Consider the following 18,224-nt stretch of genomic DNA (forward strand, 5'->3'; position numbering starts at 1 on the left):
TCTGCCTTCATGACCTAATCACTTCCTCAAAGCCAGACCTCCTAATGTCTCCAGCTAGGGGTTAGAATTTCAACATATACATTGTAAGGGGACACAACCACTCAAGTAATAGCATTTTTTTATTAATACATAATTATTCACTGTGGTGTAATACCTAATAGATATTTGAGAACTTTAATAGTAGATTCCACACTAGACCTTGAAAATCAAAGACAAGATTCTTTTTTTCCTTTACCAGCTTGGGGTAAATATCCATATCCACTTCTGTTTTACTCTCTTTCAGTTGTGCTTTTAATCTCTTTCAGGAATTTTTTTGAACCCAAACAGTCTCATACACAGCTCTGTGCAATTGTGGAAGTGCATAAATGCATACATACAACATACACACAGAATTAGCAATGATTTTCAAGTTCAATGAATACTACATTCATAATTGTAAATTTCAGATGAATAACTTACAGATTATAGATATAAAACGTTGCCCATAGTCAACGTTTCATATTACTAAGCAAACCACTTTATCTTTCCATTTAGATTGTAGATTTTGTTTTATATCTACAAATTAAAAATGATCCATGGTGTTGCTATGAAAAAGGAAGGGTGCATTCAACCAACCAAGGATGAATTCTAATCTTCACTATCTTATTGAAATATTTATTTTGTTCAAAAATTATAATGTTCTTGTTTATGTCTTCTCCATTATTTTAAAAATAATTAGACATTATTCTTAAGAGGAATCAGGCTCGAAGTCTCATACATTCCCCTTTCTGTAAGCAGTGACTGAACTTACAGGTAAATTTCCAAAATATAACCTAGAAAATCAGAGGATCAGAAGATCTCTGACATATTATTAAGTAAATCCAAGAGACTAATGCATTTTTCCTATTATTCCAGTATTTATTAATGAGACCAAAAACAACAAAAGAGAACACATTAAATTCATTATATGGATCTTAGACACGATATTTCGAAAATCATAAGCAAATATTTGAAATCTTCAAGTTAGGAGAAAGAAAATGATTAGGTATTTTTAATCTCTATCTTTGTAAGTTTTTTCATCAGAGCAATCTAATTCTGTAAATTTGAAATATTATTTATTAATTTATCTCCTGTCTTTTTAATAACCAAGTTATTAACTAAAGTATCTTTAAAGTTACCATACGAGTTTGGTTTAATGAGCAAATAGTATAACTATTCAAATTATAAAAAGGGAAATGTACTTGTATTTTTAGAATTAAATATGTCTAGTAAAGTAGAACATCCATTGTTTATTCTATGTTCACACATGGCTATAAATAAGGTGAAATGCATAAAGAAAGAAACGACAAGTGTTGGTGCTGAGTGTTACACAGACGTGAATGAGAACAAATAGTCAAAATAGAAAAAATGGAAATGTATTGGCAAAGAGGAAGCTGATATGAAAATAATCTTAGAAGGTCAATTATAAGTCTGACTCCGAGTATATAAAAAATGGTTCTGATTCCTATGTACACCCCCAAGGGTTTGTCTCTAGAATACAAAACGGAGTTAGGAATTATGGAAAATTTTTCTCGAGAAAACAACTGAAGCCACAACTATATTGGAGCTCATTTTCTGAAATGAATACATTAGGAAAATAAAATAAATATATACATAAAGATTAAAAGAGTTTTTATATGCTGAGATTTCACATGGTAAGTTGATAATCAATAAACCACATGAATAAAAATATATACAAAAATGAAAAAAACACGTTTGGATGTAAATTTTTCCATAACCACCTATAATTATTTTTTCCCTTAAAAGCCTTATTTCTTGATTAATACACTATGAACCATTTCTTGAAGACAGATTAAAAAATGTAAAGAAAATATCCACAAAAGGTGAGAAAAAATAGGTCAAAGTAGATTTTACCTATGTGGACAGAAAAATATCTATTTATGTGATGATAGGGGATTGAAGAAGTGTGTTTTCTGGGAGAGTTAGGTAGAGTCTTAATGCAGGAAAAGAGAGGCATACCAGGTACACATCTATGTAAAAACTGGGTAAATTAATACTCAAGGCTACAGCAGTATGAAGTATGGGCATAGACTAAATGTGCTAAAAAGAAGCAACTGCTCTGAATATCTTCATAGAGGAGTAGACTCAGGGACAAAATGAAGAATAAATAACAGTTTTACTGTTAGTATTACATACTCAATTGGTCGGTCTGCTCAATAGCACTAGGAGTGCCAATAAAATAAAATTACAAGAAAGGATGTATTCAATTTGGAGATTGAACACATGGCTTCGACAGTATAAACTTGAGGTTCCACATTTGTAAAATATAGTTTTTTTGATTAGCTACTTGAAATGTCATGAAATTAAGTACCACAGCTACGTAGTCCACTGTTGTATCTTTATGTCTAGTGGGATACCTTGCACAGAATAAAACTTCATATTTGTTGAATGAATGTGCATTAATGAGTGAATGGGCTTTTGATGAGAATCAACAAAAGTAGTTAGCCATGGACTCCAGGGTTGTGAGTTTTATATAAATTGTGATTTTTTAATGCAGTGAAAACTTTATTTAACCTAGAAATAGTAACAACAGTGCATTAGAGCATACATCTTTACTTTTTATTTTATTTTATTTATTTGTTTATTTATTTATTTTGAGATGGTGTTTCTCTTCTGTTGCCCAGGCTGTAGTGCATGGCATGACCTCGGCTCACTGCAAACTCCGCCTCTTGGGTTCAAGCGATTCTCTTGCCTCAGCCTCCCGAGTAGCTGGGATTATACGCAAGCGCCACCATGCCTGGCTGATTTTTGTATTTTTACTAGAGACGGGGTTTCTCCATTTTGGTCAGGCTGGTCTCGAGCTCCCGACCTCAGGTGATCCACCTGCCTCGGCCTCCCAAAGTGCTGGGATTGCAGGCATAAGCCACCGCGCCTGGCCAGCATACATCTTTATAAAGCATGATGAATAAATCACTTGATATATAACTTTTGAAATGTAGTATTGTAATTTACCTCAGTTTTAGCATCATATATACAGTTAAAATATTTGTTGAATGAATGATACATTAATGCAGTAAATTCCTAATTTAATTAAATTTACTAAATGCAAGTTAATATTTTAGAATTGTAAACTACCCACATATCATAAAGCATGTTAATTTTTAAGATATTTATTAGGTTATTTATAAATTTCACATTATAGTTTCATTTGGAATTATTATATATATTACAAGTACAGCATGCCTGTCTCTAGCTCTTTGATGAGAAAAAGTGATCAACCATATAGCACAAATAAATTGAGGTTGTAAGAGATCAAAGACTATCAAGTATTTTAATCAATAAATCAGTGCAGCCAGATGAGATAACAAGGAGAAATGTATGAAACCATATTAGGTTCGCTTTCTAAGCCTAGATGATAATTAAAATTTTGCCTTGAAATACTAATTTCTAAAAAGCAGTGCTAATTAGAATGTTGTTAAAAACTGATGTAATGATAAGACTTTGTAAATATTCAAAAATAATAGGAAATAGCTTTAAAATATACATGTGTAATAGCCATGCATTAACCATATATTCAGTTATGTAGGCATAATAATAGTTATGTCACCTTTATCATTGTACCTAGTGTTACTTTTATGAAGATATATAATAGAATCCTATAAATAATAATGCAGTTAACACAGTGGGGACATCAATTTGCTATTCTCTATGAGTTTGATAGAATTAGGATGTAGATATAGTAGCTATGTCAAAAAAACTTCTAAAAGCAACTTAGTTTATCCAATATTAACAGATAATCATTTACCTGATAGTCAAACTTTGATGCCTTACAGTAAATATGACATTGAGCAAAAGTCTCAGGGCTTTGGGCTTTGGAAATTATGTCCAGGGCTTTGGAAATTAGCACATCATCAGTTCAGAAGTGGAAATTCACTCCATGACACAAAATTAGAGTACTAATGAGGAGCACAGAAAAATAATTAAAAAAAAAAATGCAGTCCAGAAAAGCAATCTGAGGACACAGTGGTTAACAGCTGTGGAAACAGATGCAAAGCATGCATAACTAACAAAGTTGAAAAAAAAAAACTATTAAAAGATTAAAATGCATCTTCTCTTTAATAATTGTATGGAATTCAGAAATTGAAAGACACAACATTTTAAAGCTATTAACCTTTCTCAAAATTATAAAGCATGTGGACTTGATCTTCTAGGAATTTTCTACTTGGCCTTTATAATTATATATGCACATGCACTAAATGCTTTTTTAATGGTTTTTGATAATTTAGGGAGCCAGTGATTAGTATTTTTGTCTCTATTTTCCAAATTCCAAACTAGTGAGAAATGGACAACCATAGGCTTGCCACACAAAAACCTTCATGGGCTGGACATCAGAGTAGGGTGATGTCCTTTCTGCTGGCAAATTTGGAACCAAGTGCCCAGAAGAGACAGGTGGAGCATGCACAATTCTTATGCAGAACTCATTCACTTGGCAAATTACTCCTATGCTACGGTAAGGAATAAACTGCAGGGACCAAGAGAGAAAATAAATTTTTTGAGTTTATTTCCTCTGGTTGTTACATTGCAAAATTAACCATGAAAATGGGAAGGATGACACATTATACTATATCATAAATTGCTTCTGGAAACTTAAATGTTGCCAGTTCTAGCTTTTTGTCTTTCTAGTGTAAGCAATCTTGGAAAGTAATAAACTTTCCGACAGCGTTACAGAAGATAACTCAGTCTAATGGTTTTTGTTTCTTTTTTTCTCTCCTCCTTTTCCCCTTTACCTTTGTTTACTTTCTTCCTCACTCTTGCTCTCCATTACTTTATTTCTTTCTCAGAGAAATTTACCTACAGTTCAATTACGGCAATAATGAGCACTTTCATTCCATTTGCTCTCTATGGTTCATTTGTAAAATTTAATATCCTCTAACTTATTACGGACAACATTTTCAAAATCACATAATCAGATGAAGGGAAGATAAGTAAATATTGTGGTAGGCAGAATTTTGGCACCCAATGATTCATACTTTTATTACTCTCCCCTTGTGTAAAACACTCCCTGCACCTTGAGTATAAAAAAAAAAAAAGAAACTATGACTATGTTGGGATATTTCTCCCATGAGTTGTTTGTTATTAATCAGTTGTCTTGAGTGAATCAGAAGGAAGATTTTCCTGGGTGGGCTTTACCTAATCGGGAGAGCACTTAAAAAAAAAAAAAGATGAAGCATCAGAGGAATTCTTTTGACCTGCTTACCTTGAGTAAGTAAGCCATCACAGTGAAAGAGAACCTATGAAAGGGGTCATGTGGAATAACCTGATATCATCCTCCATAGGCTGACAGGTATTATTGACTGGTAAGTAACAAGAAAAGTAAAGTTCTTTTACAACACAAAGAACTAAACTCGACCAACAATCAGGAGCTTGAAACATGACTTAAAAACCTCCGATCAGATTACAGCCCTGGCCAACAACTTGACTAAAGCCTGGTGAGACCCTGAATAGAAGACTCAGTAACCTGTACTTGGACTTCTGATTTGTGGAAGCGGTGAGATCATACACAAATATTGTTATAAGCCACTGAGGTTGTCATAATTTGCTACACAACATAAAACTAACGCAAATAACTTTTTGTTATAGAAGATATCTTACATTCTGAAATTCAAATTTCAAATCACTCTTTGTTTTAGTGTAATTATAATCAAATTATAATCTACTATTTTAAGGTAAGTATTATGAGCCACAATTCCAACGTAGATTTTTCCAAACAGCAGACTCCAAAATGGAGTTTGTATGTGAAAAGTTTATTAGGAATTGTTCTTAAAAACTATACTGATGAGAAAATAAGAAGAGCAAATCAGAGAAAGAGTGAGAGAGTGAGAGAGAGATTGAACTATCATGTATTTGGCTAATAACATGGAAGTTTCTAAAGTTAGCAGAGTTGTCCAAATTAAGGCAAGAAGATGAACTTCATAACTACCCAGCCACCAGTGTTAAGATTGGTCTGATCCCAGGAAGAGTGATGTTTCCAAACTCTCTTTGACTGGAGACAGTTCCTGAAGAAAGACTGATGTGAACAATAAGCAGTCTACACTTCCAGGAAATGGAGGAATAAATGCTTTCATCCTAAAGCCATATCTTGGTGGCTTACCACAATGTTAACTACAATCCTTTTGAGCTGCTAAAATTCATTTTCTTATTGTAAAAGTTTATCCCTGTTTAGTAATGACTACTTAGGGATTCTAGTTTATTCCCTTCCCTGTGAAACTTATCTCAGAAAAATTAGTGGGACAACTATAGCTCCCAAGGCTGCATTTGATTTTGAGGCATTATCTGATATTCAACACCTCCTTCTTTTACCATCCATCTTATGATCCATTCACTTTTTTCTTGCAACTCTACTCTAGGTTGCTTATCTGGTGGGGTGAATCAGAATTAATGAAGTGGTGTCTAAGCCCCTGGTTATTATACCCTTCTTACCTCTTCACTGCTACATTGTCAATTTACCATCAAAATTAAGAACTTAAGATTCCATATTCATAAATTTTAATTTATGCTACTGTCTACTTTAAGCTCTATAAAAAGCACCAATACTCTATGAAATAATCATGGTTTTGAAATGACAAATTCTGTATACATTATATTAGAACAGCTCTGCAACCTCTTGATAATCGGAATTAATTACCCATGCCAAGATTGCAACTTTTTTCCTTGCCTCCTGGTTTCTTGGTAAAAATGGAGGTAAGAGTGAATGGGTCACAGTTTAACTTGAAGTTTAACGGAATTCTTAATATGGCCATGGATAAGCATTCCTCCATTGGGAAGGAAGAACTCTAGACCTATAAAGCCATTATATATGAGTATGGAGAACAAATTTTTTTCAACTAAATTACTGGAAGTGATGGTGAGAATAATTTCATTTCAATCTCTCATTTCCCAAATGATAATATTCTGCCAACTTAGGACACAATATCATATGATGGCTTTTGATTTAGACTTTATGTCACATTTTTTGATATGATGGACATTCCCTCACTCCAGTGCATAAACCCAAGCTAGCTCCTAAGCTGCACATAAGAAATGGCTATTTCAATGTTTTCTCAGCCAGGCACTTTCCGGGTACAATGATAAGACCAATAGATTGGCCCATTCAACATTTCTTTTGGTAACAAGTGGACTTCTTGTTATGGAGGCCATGTTAACCAGTATTTCATGAAAGCGTATCAAATGCATTTTAAGCCCTTGGATGTTAGTGATGGCTACTGGCTTGTAAGGAAAATAATAAACATAATAATAAATTAAATTCCCATAGTTTGAATTTGTATTAATTCCAATCAACATTATTAGCTATGCTTTACAGATGGGATCTAAAATAATTAATTTGCTAATGAGTGACTCATTGCTTGCTTCAAGTAATAGTGTTGCATTGGGGCTTAATGTTGCTTCTGCTGATAGATTTAATATTCAGTAGCAGCCAGAGAAAAGATCATTGTTGGTGATGGGGTTTCCATGTGCTTGAGCCCCTGCATATTATTTACCCTTCATCCCTTCATAATTAATGCATTTATGTCTTCATTTTACCAACATTCGTACAATGGAGGCAAAGACCGGGGCAAAAAGACAGAAACTGGTTAATATTAACAGGTTGAGTTAGTTTGTCTACTTGCTGTTCTTTTGTTGTTGTTTGTTTTTAGTGCATCTATGATGAAGATCTCTTTTGAAAATTAATATGCAACTAAAAATTCTTCACACTCACTTTGCTTACTCTCATATGTCCATCCACATGATTCCTCCCCATAGCTTTTTGTCCATATGTTCTAATCTTTTTTGTTCCAGGATTACAACTAACCATTCTGTGAAACGGTATATCTTCTTATTTAGGGCCAATTTTCTTTATATATATATATATACACACACACACACACACATACACACATATATGTATACATATATACACACATATATACACACATATGTATACATATATACACATATACACATATACATATAGACATATACATATACATATATGCACATATATATGTATATTTCTTTATATATATGTGTATTTTACTATAAGTTCTAGGGTACATGTGCACAACGTGCAAGTTTGTTACATATGTACACATGTGCCATTTTTGTGTGCTGCACCCATTAACTCGTCATTTACATTAGGGATATCTACTGATGCTATCCCCCTCTCCCCCCACCACACAACAGGCCCCAGTGTGTGATGTTCCCCTTCCTGTGTCCAAGTGTTCTCACTATGCAATTTCCACCTATGAGTAAGAACAAGTGGTGTTTGGTATTTTGTCCTTGAGATAGTTTGCTGAGAATGATGGTTTCCAGCTTCATCCATGTCCCTACAAAGGACATGAATTCATCATTTTTTATGGCTGCATAGTATTCCATGGTGTATATGTGCCACATTTTCTTAATCCAGTCTATCATTGATGGACATTTGGGTTGGTTCGAAGTCTTTGCTATTGTGAATAGTGCCGCAATAAACAAATGTGTGCATGTGTCTTTATAGCATCATGATTTATAATCCTTTGGGGATATACCCAGTAATGGGATTGCTGGGTCAAACAGTATTTCCAGTTCTAGATCCTTGAGGAATCGCCACACTATCTTCCACAATGGTTGAACTAGTTTACAGTCCCACCAACAGTGTAAAAGTGTTCCTATTTCTCCACATCCTCTCCAGCACCTGTTGTTTCCTGACTTTTTAATGATCACCATTCTAATTGGTGTGAGATAGTATCTCATTGTGGTTTTGATTTGCATTTCTCTGATGGCCAGTGACGATGAGCATTTTTTCATGTGTCTTTTGGCTGCATAAATGTCTTCTTTTGAGAAGTGTCTGTTCATATCCTTCACCCACTTTTTGTTGCGGTTGTTTGTTTTTTTCTTGTAAATTTGTTTGAGCTCTTTGTAGATTCTGGATATTAGCCCTTTCTCAGATGAGTAGATTGCAAAAATTTTCTCCCATTCTGTAGGTTGTCTGTTCACTCTGATGGTAGTTTCTTTTGCTGTGCAGAAGCTCTTTAGTTTAAATAGATACCCTTTGGCAATTTTGACTTTTGTTGCCATTGCTTTTGGTGTTTTAGACATGAAGTCCTTGCCCATGCCTATGTCCTGAATGGTATTGCCTAGGTTTTCTTCTAGGGTTTTTATGGTTTTAGGTCTGACATTTAAGTCTTTAACCCACCTTGAATTAATTTTTGTGTAAGGTGTAAAGAAAGGATCCAGTTTCAGCTTTCTACATATGGCTAGCCAGTTTTCCCAGCACCATTTATTAAATAGGGAATCCTTTCCCCATTGCTTGTTTTTGTCAGGTTTGTTAAAGATCAGATGGTTGTAGATGTGTGGTATTATTTCTGAGGACTCTGTTCTGTTCCAATGGTCTATATCTCTGCTTTGGTACCAGTACCATGCTGTTTTGGTTACTGTAGCCTTTTAGTATAGTTTGAAGTCAGGTAGCATGATGCCTCCAGCTTTATTCTTTTGGCTTAGGATTGACTTGGCAATGCGGGCTCTTTTTTGGTTCCATATGAACTTTAAAGTAGTTTTCTCCAATTCTGTGAAGAAAGTCATTGGTAGCTTGATGGGGATGGCACTGAATCTATAAATTACCTTGGGCAGTATGGCTATTTTCATGATATTGATTCTTCCTATCCATGTTCGTCCATTTGTTTGTGTCCTATTTATTTATTTATTTATTTATTTATTTATTTATTTATTTATTTTTGTGATGGAGTCTTACTCTGTCACCCAGGCTGGAGTGCAGTGGTGCGATCTTGGCCCACTGCAAGCTCCTTCTCCCAGGTTCATGCCATTCTCCTGCCTCAGCCTCCCAAGTAGCTGGGACTACAGGCACCTGCCCCCACGCCTGGCTAATTTTTTGTAATTTTAGTAGAGACGGGGTTTCACTGTGTTAGCCAGGATGGTCTCGATCTCCTGACCTCATGATCCGTCCACCTTGGCCTCCCAAAGTGCAGGGATTACAGGCATGAGCCACCGTGCCCGGCCGTCCTCTTTTATTTAGTTGAGCAGTGGTTTGTAGTTCTCCTGGAAGAGGTCCTGCACATCCCTTGTAAGTTGGTTTCCTAGGTATTTTATTCTCTTTGAAGCAATTGTGAATGGGAGTTCACTCATGATTTGGCTGTTTGTCTGTTATTGGTGTTTAAGAATGCTTGTGATTTTTGCACATTGATTTTGTATCCTGAGACTTTGCTGCAGTTGCTTATCAGCTTAAGGAGATTTTGGGCTGAGATGGTGGGGTTTTCTAGATATACAATCATGTCATCTGCAAACAGGGACAATTTGACTTCCTCTTTTCCTAACTGAATACCTTTTATTTCTTTCTCTTGCGTGATTGGCCTGGCCAGAACTTCCAACACTATGTTGAATAGGAGTGGTGAGAGAGGGCATCCCCGTGTTGTGCCAGTTTTCAAAGGGAATGCTTCTGATTTTTGCCCATTCAGTAGGATACTGGCTGTGGGTTTGTCATAAATAGCTCTTATTATTTTGAGATGCATACCATCAATACCTAATTTACTGAAAGTTTTTAGCCTGAAGGGCTGTTGAATTTTGTCAAAGGTCTTATCTGCATCTATTGAGATAATCGTGTGGTTTTTGTCTTTGGTTCTGTTTATATGCTGGATTATGTTTATTGACTGGCATATGTTGAACCAGCCTTGCATCTCAGGGAAGAAGCCCCTTTGACCATGGTGGATAAGGTTTTGGGGTGCTGCTGGATTTGGTTTGCCAGTATTTTATTGAGAATTTCTGCATCGATGTTCATCAGGGATATTGGTTTAAATTTCTATTTTGTTGTGTCTCTGCCCGGCTTTGGTATCAGGATGATGCTGGCCTCATAAAATGAGTTGGGGAAGATTCCCTTTTTTTCTATTGATTTGAATAGTTTCAGAAGGAATCGTACCAGCTCCTCTTTGTATCTCTGGTAGAATTCGGCTGTGAATCCGTCTGGTCCTGGACTTTTTTTGGTTAGTAGGCTATTAATTATTGCCTCAATTTCAGAGCCTTTTATTGATCTATTCAGAGATTCAACTTCTTCCTGGTTTAGTCTTGGAGGGTGTATGTGTCGAGGAATTTATCCAAAAAACTCTTCAAAAATCAATGAATCCGGGAGCTGGTTTTTTGAAAAGATCAACAAAATTGAGAGACCGCTAGCAAGACTAATAAAGAAGAAAAGAAAGAAGAATCAAATAGATGCAATAAAAAATGATAAAGGGGATATCACCACCGATCCCACAGAAATACAAACTACCATCAGAGAATACTAGAAACACCTCTACGCAAATAAAGTAGAAAATCTATCAGAAATGGATTTAGGGCCAATTTTCTATTGGAACCAAGTGTATAACCAGGTTCACAGCACATAGTTCTGTTAACTTAGAGAATTTCATGATGCAAAGGTCAGGCTGCTTGGTCACCTAGTGTCTCATAATTAGGTGTCTACTATCTACCAAAGCTTATTAGTAGACCTGATTCTATTTATTAAAAGGAAATGGCTTATCTGAAGGAGATGACATAGATTAACTCCAAAGTCCTAGACTTATGTACCTTGATTTTTCCAATTAGTTCCTTCCAGAGGGTTCTATAGCAACATATTTGCAATGAACACTTTAGGTATAATTAAATTTCCTGATTCATAAGGGCCAGTAGAGTGTTTTGTGCTGCAGCAGAAACTTGCTATAAAGCATTGTCTTGCTCAGGTCCCCACTCAAAACTGGCAACTTTATCAGTGATCTTTAAATAAGTCAAATTGAAACACTCAAAGGTGATATGTTGCCTCCAGAATCCAAAAAGTTCTTCCAACCATCGTGATTCCTATACGGGATACATAATATAGAATGTAACAACTTGTCTTTCACATTGCTGGGATATCTCAACATTGTCAACACTACTAAATCTTTAGAAACTTCTTTTTGGTTGCAGGCCCAAAATTTTTATGGGGTTTACTTTCCATCCTGTAGTTTGCATAGGTCTTACTAAGACATTTATATTGCTGCTACTCCTTTCTCATAATTAACATAATTTTATCAATTTATTGGATCAATATAATGTTTGTGGAACCTGAAGACATTTAAGATCTCTGCAGAATATATTATGGCAAAGAACATAAGAATTGAAATAACTCTTAGGGAATACTGTCACAATACACTGTTTTTTCTCAAAGTGAATTGCTTCTGATAGTCCTTACAAATTTTTCGTTAAAAAGCCATTTGTCCGGTCAATAGTTACATATACTGTAGCATGAATAATGTTGATTTTGCCCCGGTAGAGGTACTACAATCAGGAAAGCAACTGAAATTGCAGTCACCACTTGCTTAAGTTTATGATAGTCGATGGTCATTCTCCAAGACCTATTTCACTTCTGCTCAGGTCAAATTGGTGAATTAAATGTGGGTGTTATTATTTTATCTTTTTTATTCTTTCAAGTCTTTGGTGGAAGCATTATTTGATAAAATTTTCTCAGAATTTTACTATCTTTATTGGGAAGGGATGTTCCAGGAATTTCCATTTACTTTTCCGTCATGATCTATACCCCATGTTTCAGAGATCCAACTCAATGAACTAACTGACAGAACTCATTCTTCAAGTTTTCAAGTATGTCTATTAAAATATTACCTTCTGGAACTAGGGACAATAATTTCCAACTCAGCTAATGGACTGACTAGTTAATTCATTTTCAGTTAACTTCAGTTAAGATCTCATCTATCAGCTGACCACTTTAAGGCCCTACTTAAAGTGGTAGGTTACAAGAATCAGTGTCATTCAGAGCTGACATCTAATAATTCTCCAAAATTCTGATTATTTTCTGCTCCCCAACAACAAATCCATTTAATAAATGGCCTCAAATCTCAGTTGACTATTTGGCGAAATATTTCTGGTGGGTACTTTTGGACACCTATACTTATAATAACACAAAGTCCTTTCTCAGGGTAAGTAGGCGTTCTCTGGAATCAATTTGTCTGTGAATTGACTTAGGTCTCTGTATTAGTCTGTTCCCATACTGCTATAAAAACTACCTGAAACTAGGTAATTGATGAACAAAAGAGATTTATTCAATTGACTCACAGTTCCACTGGCTTAATAGGAAGCATGACCAGGAGGCCTCAGGAAACTTACAATTATGGAAGAAGAAGAAGGGAAACAAGCACATCTTACCATGACAGAGCAGAAGAGAGAGAGCATGAAGGAGGAAGTTCTGCATACTTTTAAACAACTAGATCCTGTGAGAAGTCACTCATTATCATGAGAACAGTATGGGGGCAATCTGCTCTCATGATCCAATCACCTCCCACCAGGTCCCTCTCCCCAACACATGGGGATTACAATTCAACATGAGATTTGGGTTGGGACACAGAGCCAAACCATATCATTCTGACCTCTAGCCCCTCCATGGAGACATTTTCCCCACTGTCTTGGCTAACAATATTTGGTTCCTCTTTATTTATGAAAATTTCTGAAGCAGGTTTGAATATCTCACCAGAAAATGGGTTTTTCTTTTCTACCACATGACTGGGCAGCAAATTTTCCTAACTTTTATGCTCTGCTTCCCTTCCAGTTTCAGATATCTCTATGTTCATGCATATGAGTATACACTTTCCGAAATAACCAGGTCACATGTTGAATGCTTTGCTGCTTAGAAATTTCTTCTGCCAGATACCCTAAATCATCTATCTCAAGGTCAAAGTTCCCTGGATCTTTAGGACAGTAGCAAAATGCCACCAGTCTCTTTGCTAAAGCATACAAGAATGAACTTTGCTCCAGTTCCCGATAAGCTCCTCACCTCCATCTGAGATCACCTCAGTCTGGACTTCATTGTTCATATCAGCATTTTGGTCACAACCATTCAACAAGTGTCTAGGAAGTTTCAAACTTTCCCACATCTTCCTGTCTTCTTCTAAGCTTTCCGAACTGTTCCAACCTCTGCCAATTATCCATTTCCAAAGTTGCTTTACCATTTTCAGGCATCTTTATAGAACTCACTCATTGTCATGAATGCAGCAAGGAGGAAATCACTCTATGATCTAATCACCTTCCACTGGTCCTTCCCCCAACATTGGAAATTACTATTTGACATAAAATTTGAGTGGGGAAACAGAACCAAAGTATATTATTCAGGGAAGTTGAGAAAAAGTATGATTCTTCAGCATAGAGACTGAAGTCAAATTTTTGGCTACTAGACTTTTTACATAGGTAAAACAGTACTCAATAGGCTGTCCATCTATTTTATTTCTAGAGAAACCCTGATCAATTGGTCTTCAACAAAATTCTCTGTGGGCAGAGTTCTACTTTTTTTGTTGCAATTTGAATGTCATTATTATTGTTATCTATAGTAATTATATTGACTAGACCTTTTAGTAAAATGTCAGTAGAACTGAAGAGAGTACACGTTCTTTTTTTCCTGATGTTAGGGGAAAACATTCAGTCTTTCATCAATAAATATGATGTTAGCTTTTAAATAAACAGAAAACTTTAATCAGGTTGAAAAATTTCCTTTACCTTCTGTTTGATGATTTTTTTAACCATACATTGTTACTAAATTTTATCAAAAGTTTTTTCTACTTCTACGAAGATTCTATGTCATATGTCTTCTCTAAGTTGGTTAGTATGGTGAATTACATTGTGAGGTTCAAAGTAGATGGATAATGTAAGAATGAATAGATGATATTTACTGAGTCTTTTAACATATTCAGATATTATCTTGAGAATTTTTATATTTAATTCTCATAACATTATTCTGAGGTAAGTATTATGATCATATCAACTTTAAAGATAACAAAATTGAGGCATAGAAACATGGCTAGTAAGAGGTGGAATCAGGATTCAATCTGAAGTTGGGTGATGCCACAGTATCAAACCCTGGGCTAAAAGGATGTTGTAGCTGCCTAGAAGAGTCAAGTTGTTATAGGAAGTAGTAAAGCATTTTTTCCTTTACAGATATATTTTAGGATATCCAGGAAAAAAAGTTCTAATATCTATCTTACAAGTTACATGCAGCAAATCAGAATTCAAACTTACAAGATATAAACACAAATTGATAACATATATGTGATAACATTTATTAATTGTAAATAATTTGATGTTAAATGAGGAGATCAGCTCTCTTAGTTTTTATCTTTCGGAAAGACAGATCTGAAATCTGACTGAAAAAATAAAGGGAATCCTACTATTTAGAAATGGATATTTTTAAAGGAGAAAACAATACTTAGTGGCCAGTCACCCATATAATATTGATTATAGATGTGGTTTGTTTGAACATTTCATTACAATGCAATGAAACACATTCTTTATATTAATTATTTTTAGAAAATAGAATTACTTTTGCTTTCATATTTTGTGTTTTGAAGTGTATCTGGAAAAATCTCAGCACATTTACAGCTCATTTTAAGGTGATTTCCAAACAAAACAAAATGTTTATTATTTTATTCTTAATTCATAATGTATTTTACAGTTGTAAAAGCTAAGGACTGTGGAGGTCCAGGAGTTTCTCCACTATTCCGTAAAGGCTTTTATGAAGTCCTGTCTTCTATCTCCAAATGCAGAGTTCTAGTTCATTTCTCCTCCAGTAGGGAACCTAAACATCAAGGCATAGACCTAATTCAGAAAAGTAAAATTCGTATACCTCAATCACCATTTGTTATAGTACCTGTTGCAGTAGTAAATCTCCCTAAAAGATCTAAAATCAATAATTGACCCAAGTTCATGTGAGACATGCCTGTGATAGGAACAAAGGCCACCTAAATATACACGTGACTTAGTATACTAATTCCTATCCTGAAGCAATCTAAAGTGACATAAAAAATTCCTCAGAAATTTTAAGCAGTGATGAATTCCTGTTCTGGATCTAGAAAATGGCTTCTTATTCATCATTCAATATACTCTCTCTTTTCCTTCCCCACCACCCATGTACATATTCACACACATACTCACACTCACACACACACTTTGTCTTCTTAGAGAAGGAGTTTACAGTCTTTAGTGTGCGTCACAATCACTCCAAAGGCTTGATAAAACAGATCGCTGGGCTCTTTCCATGTACTCTGATTCAGTAGGTCTGGAATGAAACCCCAAAATATACATATTTAACAACTTCTCTGTGAAATTTATGCTGGTGGCCTAAGAACCTCACTTTCAGAACAAATGCTGGAAAGCAACTAAAATATTGTCCTATTACTCATTAAACCAGTAGTGCTACTCAACTGGCTTTCTATAAAAAAAAATTCTAATTTTAGTGCTGCCGATGGCTATTGCTGATTTCAGGCTACCCATATGATGTCATTGAGCATGAATTTGGGAAGAGATGCATCTGATGTAAGCCGGTATGAGCCAGCCTCAGCACTCCACTGGGTGAGATCTTGATGTTACAAAATGCTTAACTGAGTTACGACTGGGTACAAGCAACTCTATTACCAACTAGGCCACAATAAAATATTCTTTTATATAGTTGTTGTCACCAACATTTTGTATTCAATTTTCTATGAAGTTAAAGGTATACTATCCAGGAAAAAAGAGTACTATTAAAATGTTCTCTTATGCAATTCATGACTTTCCTGAATCTTCCATGTCCTGGCTGCTGGAATTTGTTAAAAAGACCCCTTCTTCTTTAGCAAATACAATCACAGAATAGTGAGGGAGGAAAGTTTCTGATTCTGGGAGACTGAGGGGAGAGAAATTTATGGAAGAGTGGTGGAATTGATTTTATAAAAAGACATTTTATATTAAAGATTTTCAGATGGTTTTTATTTTATTCCTTACTATAAAATTGGCTCAAAAGGACAGAGGGGATATCATTAAAATAAACACACACACACACACACACACACACACACACACACACACACACAACTTTGCCATTAATCAGTATATGTATTTACAGAGGTAGTTTCTCTTCCCCTTAAACATGAAGGCATGGCAAATTCCCCAAAACATCATTTTGTTCTTTGATGACTGAGACAGTAGTGTCTAATTTCTCAGGGAATGTTAGTAGGTTATCTTTGAGGGTAAATAAATTTTTTGTGACCAGATATATTTTAAGACAATGTGGTAAACAGCTGAGTTTTATTTACTGCAACATTTATCATATTTTAATATACTAAGTTGAACTAATAATGTCTAGAAAAGTAACAATATTAACACTACTCAAATGTATTACAAATGGAAGCATTTTTAAAAAGAATTTTTAACATATTGAGAGACATAAGTATGACCCTGAACCCATATATATATATATATATATATATATATATATATATATATATATGTATGTGTCAATTTCATAGTCACAATAGTCGTATATATATATATATACACTCTGATTCAGTAGGTCTGGAATGAAACCCCAAAATATGCATATTTAACAACTTCTCTGTGAAATTTATGCTGGTGGTCTAAGAACCTCACTTTCAGAACGAATGCTGGAAAGCAACTAAAATATTGTGCTATTACTCATTAAACCAGTAGTGCTTCTCAACTGATATATATATATATATATGATATATATAAATACATATCATATATATCTCAAATGATATATATACATCATATATATGACTATTGTGACTATGAAATTGTCACATATTAGAATCAATATCAATTGTATTACTGTTGATAATTGGAAGCAAGTATTTCTGTGTCAAGTTATCATTTTGGTTGATCAGCAGATTAAAACACTAATGGCATGCAGCTGTGCAAAAGCAACTGCTAAGGAAAAGAGTAAAATATTACAGGGTTTTCTTTTTTATTTAAATAATTATTCAAAAATAAAATGCTGTTGTATGCTGCTACCTACAATATTAATTTGACAATTAAGTCTACATTTCTAATTCAATATTATGTATTCCTTTCAGGATTAATTTTCCCTCTTTTTCTTAAATAGGTTGTTTTTCAAATGAGTGACATAAACATATGCATATGTATGTGTGTATAAATATATCTCATATATTTGTATCCATTAGGAGATTTTTCTCTCATGTGAACAACAATTTTGATGTTAACCATAATGAAGCATAGTTATGCATGCAAAATTAATAACTGGATTTGTAGTGAATCAGACTGCTTGAAAAATTATTGACAAACATGTCCAAAGACTACTACACATTTTTTAAAGATTATGGAAATAAGTTGTAGACATTATACCAATTGTATCAGTAGGACACATATAATACAGAGAAATTCAATGCACATCAAATGTTTATTTCTTTAGATAT

Source organism: Pongo pygmaeus, chromosome 3 (assembly GCF_028885625.2).
Source record: "Pongo pygmaeus isolate AG05252 chromosome 3, NHGRI_mPonPyg2-v2.0_pri, whole genome shotgun sequence".
Classification (NCBI taxonomy): Eukaryota; Metazoa; Chordata; class Mammalia; order Primates; family Hominidae; genus Pongo; species Pongo pygmaeus.